The sequence below is a fragment of the Hylobates moloch genome, unplaced genomic scaffold (assembly GCF_009828535.3).
Source record: "Hylobates moloch isolate HMO894 unplaced genomic scaffold, HMol_V3 SCAFFOLD_6, whole genome shotgun sequence".
NCBI lineage: Eukaryota > Metazoa > Chordata > Mammalia > Primates > Hylobatidae > Hylobates > Hylobates moloch.
In genome coordinates, this window is record NW_026652281.1 from 154,939,579 (window position 1) to 154,945,578 (window position 6,000).

General features: G+C 52.2%; 1 protein-coding gene across 1 annotated transcript in view; it reads right to left on the reverse strand.

The window, feature by feature from the left end:
• The window catches only part of COL23A1 (collagen type XXIII alpha 1 chain), a 325,129-nt gene that overhangs the window by 106,591 nt on the left and 212,538 nt on the right, over positions 1-6,000 (reverse strand). The window lies entirely within an intron of this gene.

Genomic DNA, 6,000 nt, shown 5'->3' on the forward strand with positions numbered 1-6,000 from the left:
TCCTTCCAGGGCCAGGCTCCCTGCTCTGGGGGTAGGTGGGCTCTGCCGGGCTGGGGGAGGCGCTGTAGAGGGGGCAGGAGGTGGGGGACACTCAGGAGCCGCTGTTCTCCCCGCCATCCAGGATTGCAGGCTTCCTCTGTGCCCAGAGACTGAGGCTGCTACACAGACCCCCGCCTATCTTCCTGGCACAAAAGCATCACTCGCTGTCCACCATTAGCGCCTGGTGATGGAAACAGGCTCGTGGGGTCATGGAAGAGTCAAAAAAATGATAATAATTTTAATCATTATTATATTTTATGATTATATTATATAATCTATTTGTTCATACATTTTTTCATTATTATTGTTAAAATTATAATCCCTGACATTTATGGAGCAGCCACCTCATGCCAGGAACCGTGTTTTGTGTGTATCATTTCACCCAGGCTCCTGACAGCTCCATGAAGTGGCAGCCGCTGTTATCCCCATATTAGAGCAAGCTGAGAAACAGAGGGGCTGTACTTGGGGCCACACATCTTGGGAGTATGGGCAGCGGAACTGACCCAGGCAGTCTGACTCCAGGGTCCCTGCTGTTAGCCATGACTTTTTGGTATCAGGGTCAGGTGCTTCTGAAAGTCCCTTGAGCCCTGCCAGGGACCCAGGCAGACAGCACAGATGGCACAGTCAGACAGACCCATCTCAGAACCAGGCTGGCCAGAGAGGGACGGTGTCAGTCTCATGGCCTGATCTCCAGGAAGTCCAGAGGGCACAGTGAGATAGCAAAGGCTGGTCAAGCCCTCAGAGCGATGACCCAGGGACAGCAGGTGCTAATCCCGCAACCCACAGGCCTCGCAGCAAAGACTTTCCGCAAAGAGCGTGGTGCTGTGGCTCAGGTGCAAGCTGGGGCGCCGCTGCCATAATCTTAGAAGCCCTTTAACGACAGCAGTGCAGCAGGTTGCTCCCCCAAGAACTGAGGTAGCTCCTGGGTCACTGGCCAGGAGCTTGTGTTTGGTGGGAACCATGTACTTAAACTCCAGATGGTTTGGTTAATAGAGGGCTCCTCTATTAACCTCTGAACAGAGATCAGCTGAGGATATGCAGATCCAGGGCTTCAGAAGAGAGGGCGACCAAGTGCCCACACAAGGGGGATCCTCTGCCTCTTTTTCCTTCTGGCTTAACAGGAATCTGTCTAAATTATGTTTAAACCCGATGAGACTATGACAGCTGAATGAAGGCCAGAGACAGGCTGAACCTTGTCTCTATCAACAACACATCTTAGGGCTTGGAAACAGAAGCTCAGGGCTGCATGAGCCTGTGGGCCATGAATTCACTGCTCCTGCTTTAGGCAGGAATTCCTTTCCAGCCTCCGGAGGAGTGCTCATGTGTCCTGCCCTTGAACACTTCCCCTGACTGGGAGCTCACTACCTCAAACAGAGGTTCATGCTGTCTTTGGGTGGCTCTGCCTATATGAGAGCTCTTCCTCCACTGAACTAAAACCCATTGCCTAAGGTCCACTCAGCACTCGTCTGGGTCCTTGGGGCCACAGAACAAACCCAACCTCTCCTCACAAAACCTCCTAAGAGATGGACAGGCAAAGCCACGACCACAGTTTCCAGAATTATCTCTATAGGGTGTGTGTTGCTCAAGCCTCTGCCATCCTGAAAACCTTCTCTGGCCCTGCTCCATCCAATACGTTCTGTCCCTCTGCACTAAGACTCCCGAATCGAGATCCTTAAGCCTCAGAGCAGAGCAGGGCTGGAAAAACACCTCCCTTGTTCAAGGCATCGTGCTCCTGTTATTACAGCCTCATATCCTGCACTGACAAGCAGGCAGCTGAGGCCATGCGGAGATGGCGTGGGAGTGAGCCCTTCTTTGGCTGTGCGGCGGAGAGGCCTTCTCACTGACCCCACAGCCAGCCGGCATGTGTGGGGGAAAATAAGAGCAAAACGATGTAAGCACTGAGGATATCTTCCTTTATGCACTGGAGTAAACACGAGCGGGGGGACGTGAATCTGCTGGCCCCTCAGTGGGCCTCAGTTCCCATTGCCTTGTATGGAGTGGGAGCCTCCAGCTGAATTCTGGGTTTGGTGATGAGGACTTTCTTGAACGCAAGGGCTCCTGAATGCCAGCTCTAGCTGCTTTTCCCCAGCACTGGAGCAAACACTGGTTCTGTGGGGCTGGCAGAGAGATGAAGCATTCCTGGGTTTCATGGGTAACCTGAGGGATTTTCAGGAGTGATTTGGAACATGTAAAATGTTTGCCTTATGCAAGAATAAGAATCCCAACTAAAATGTGATTCTGCAACGATGACTTATGATTAGGTGGTAGGATGGGTGGGTGGCGGGCAGCTGTTGGGGGATGAAGAGATGAGTAGAGGGATGAGGGGTCGATGAATGAATGGATGAGTTAGAGAGATGAATTCTGGTGTTGCCTGTCTCTAGCTGTTTGACTTTGGGCATCTCACATGTTTAGCCCTGAGATGAGCATCATACTCCCTCCTCACAGCGTTCTTATGAGGAATGCACCTATGAAAGTTCCTAGGCAGGGAGCCTGCCGCAGGGATGGGCCTGGCTGAGAACAAGGACACCTCTCTGACCAGCAATAAGCCTCACAAAAAATGTGCTCATGTAAGAAAAACAATTATCCAAGAAGCATGTGTCGGAACAGCTTTGCTGGTGGCTCCAGGGCAGGAGGGGTAGAAAGGGAAATAAAAGCTGGTCTCCTTGGCAATTAACGCTCACTTCTGCTTTTGCCTTAGACACCGAAGGGCCCAGCTCCACACCACGACTCCAGCTACACTCCAGCCTTGAAGGGTCTGAAGCGCACAGTGTGGGCTGCTCCGTTTGGTTAGAGCTTCTCAAATCCCTGGTGCATGCGAATCATCCAGGAATCTTGCTGAAATCCAGGCGCTGATGCAGAGGTCGGGAGTGGCCTGAAGTTCTCTCAGGAGAAGCTGATGGTCCCAGAGCACACGGGGAATACCCATCAAGGCTCTGCATGTGTTTGGCTGATGGCAAACTGGACACCGGGGTTTCCAGTCCTCGGCCCTCCCAGGGGCAGCGAGGGAGTCCGGTCACCGGAATGGAGGTGGGCGGGGCAAGGCCTGGCTCTTCTTAAATGGTGCTCCTACTTTCCATCCAGAAAGCCGTGCTGTTGCTCTCTTTGCAAGCATGAAGCGTGAGGCCAGGCAGCAGGGCTGATGCGCACGGGCTCGGGGCTCAAGGTCAGACCCCACAGGGGTGGCTGTCCTGCCAGGCAGAGATCAGCTGGTTTAGACCTCATACTGACCATACCCGCCAGCTCTATTTCCCCCATTATGAAGATAGAGGAACTGGGTCCCTTGAGCTGAGACAATTGGGCTGACCTTTTTTGGGCCACATGGCTCCTGATGGTGGAGCAGAGCCTGGCTGCATCCCCCAACTCCCTGTCCAGTGCCTGCCCCACTAGGTCTTCTTTTTTAAAAAGTTTATTGAGACAGGGTCTCTGTCACTCAGGCTGGATCACAGTAGTGCGATGAGCTCACTTCAGCCTTGAACTTCCGGGCTCAAGTGATTCTCCCGCCTCAGCTTCTGGACTAGCTGGGACCACAGGTGCGTGCCACCATGCCTGATCCGTCAGGTCTTTACAAGGAGAATAAGAACCTTGGCTGGGGAACCCAAGACAGGTCGGTCAACACTTCCTTCAGCCTCCCTGAGTTGAGGCCTCCCATGCAGGGCACACTTCAGTGGCCCCTCTCCCGGACCCCTGATCCAATCGGGTACCCCAGAGCACAGAAGGAAGGGCCTGGCTAGCCTGGCTCTTCTGACCTGAGCAAAGGGGTCCCCCAGTGAAGGTTTTGTTTTCAAAATCTACAAGTAAACAGGACAAGGGTGGGGAGGCAGATGTTTTCCGTGGACGGCTCTGCCTTGGGCTTTGCTCTGGGCCCTGGGTGGGTGAGGCTGGAAGAGGCTGGGGAGCCAGCACAGGGTCTCAGGTGTGGCCTGCCTGCCCGCCCACAGGCTGCCCCCGATCTGCTGGCAGACCTGGGCCTCTCGTCCCTGACCTCGTCTCCCACTCACTCTCTCCCTCATCCCTGTTTCAACCACAGTAGTCTCTGCTGCTCCTGCAGCAGCCGGCACCCCGCCTGCCTCAGGACCTGACCCCTGGCTGTTCCTGTTTCTGGAGACTGTCTTCCTCCAGACGGCCACCTGGCGAGCCCCTCACTTCCTTCATGTCTTTGCTCACATGCCACCTTCTCATGGAAAACTGCCACCCTCACTCTCACCCGGCACTGGAGACTGCCCTCACCTGCCTACCTTTATTTTTCATAACACACCGACTTTCGGACCTGTGAAACCCTCATTTACTGCCTGTCTCCTCTAACCACAATGAAAGCTCCACGGCAAGGGGACCACTCTTTGCTGTGTTTTCATCTCCTCAGTGCCCAGCTCTGAGCCAGGAAGTGCTTTGATTCCTTTGCTGAACCACTTCTGCAGAGGGCTGCTGAGTGTGGCTGCAGTTCCCACATGGCCCACGATGGAGGAATATTTGCACTTAGGACAGTGTCTCCCACCTGGAGCTCCAGCAGTTCTGGGATGGGGACTGCCCTCTGGCCCGGTGACAGCTGGTTACAGTTCACTATGTGGAATCGCTGGCACCAAGATGGTTTCCTGGCATCCTTTTTCTGAGGCCATAACACCCCTCCTGCATTTATCATCCTGAGTCTGTTTGCTCCCTGTCTTCACCCACCTGGCCTTCACTCATCCCAAGGTGGACTCACAGGCTGGCAGGGGCAGTCTGGGCAGTGGCTCAAAGGCTCCCTTGATACCTGTGGTTTCCTGGGTGGAGACACAGGCTGCTGCTCTGGGTTGAGCTTCCCTGGGTTGAGTGATGCCCCATTTCCCAGGTTCCCCCGGCCGGAGCATCTGAGGCTCCCTGCTGGGTTTGGCACAAGATACTCTTGGCTGTGCAGCCGTGGCTGTGTGTGTAAATGCTGGGCACTGAGGATACACAGAAAATCCCAATATGATGTGTACAGGATAATGCCTCATGCCAATCACATGTCCATTTGTGACTGTGTTTGTTAACAACCCTTTATCTCTTAGTGTTATAAACTCCACTTAAAACTGATTAAAGTCTCATTCTTGTCAAGAAAAAAAAACCAAAAAACAGAAGAAGCCCATAGAATTCCAAATAGAAGAAAGAGAAAATCTATAGTGCGACACATTCGAGTGAAATTTAAGACCATCAGAGATCGAGAGCTGCCTAAAAGTCCCCAGAGGGCAGAGAACATGATGAAGGAGCAAGACTCGGACAGAACCACACTTTCCAACAGCCACGCGGACTGTAAGGCCACAGGGGAGGAATAACCGTTTTGAGTACTGAAGTGAGCACTGAAGTTTTGAGTACTGAACTTTGCACCCTGAATTTTATATCCAGCCAACTGTCATCCAAGTGTGAGGGCATGGCCAACACATTCTCAAACACAGAAGGCCCTAGAAGTTGGCCACATAAAAACCCACGTGGGAAACACTCAGGACCAGCACATGGTTCAAGACACGAGAAGATCAAAGGGTGATCAGATTCCGAAGCGAAGACTGTTCCCCGCCTCCACCCCATCAATTAGCTAAGATCCAGAAGAGAAAGAGAGCATGACAGGATGGGGACTAGGTGGAGGGGAGATCCCGGGACACGAGGGAGCAGGCATGTGACCGAGGAACATATGAATAACATTTTTATTTATAAAAAGAAAGGATTAACCAAGAAACCTAGAAAAGGCAGGGGACAAGCTGAAACCATAAACTTGTCGGTAAAAAGGCAAAGACTGTTGATTGGACAGAAGCCAAAATCCAGCTACAGGCTTTTTAGAAGAAAGACAACTAAGTCATAAATCAGAGGAATGAAGACGAAGGGGTGTGGATGGGATACAGCTGAAATTTCTTGAAGCTGGATGCAGGGTCCATGCATGGGAGTTCATTACACTATCCTGCTTGTGCAAACATCTGAATTTTTCCATTTTATATATATATATATATATATATT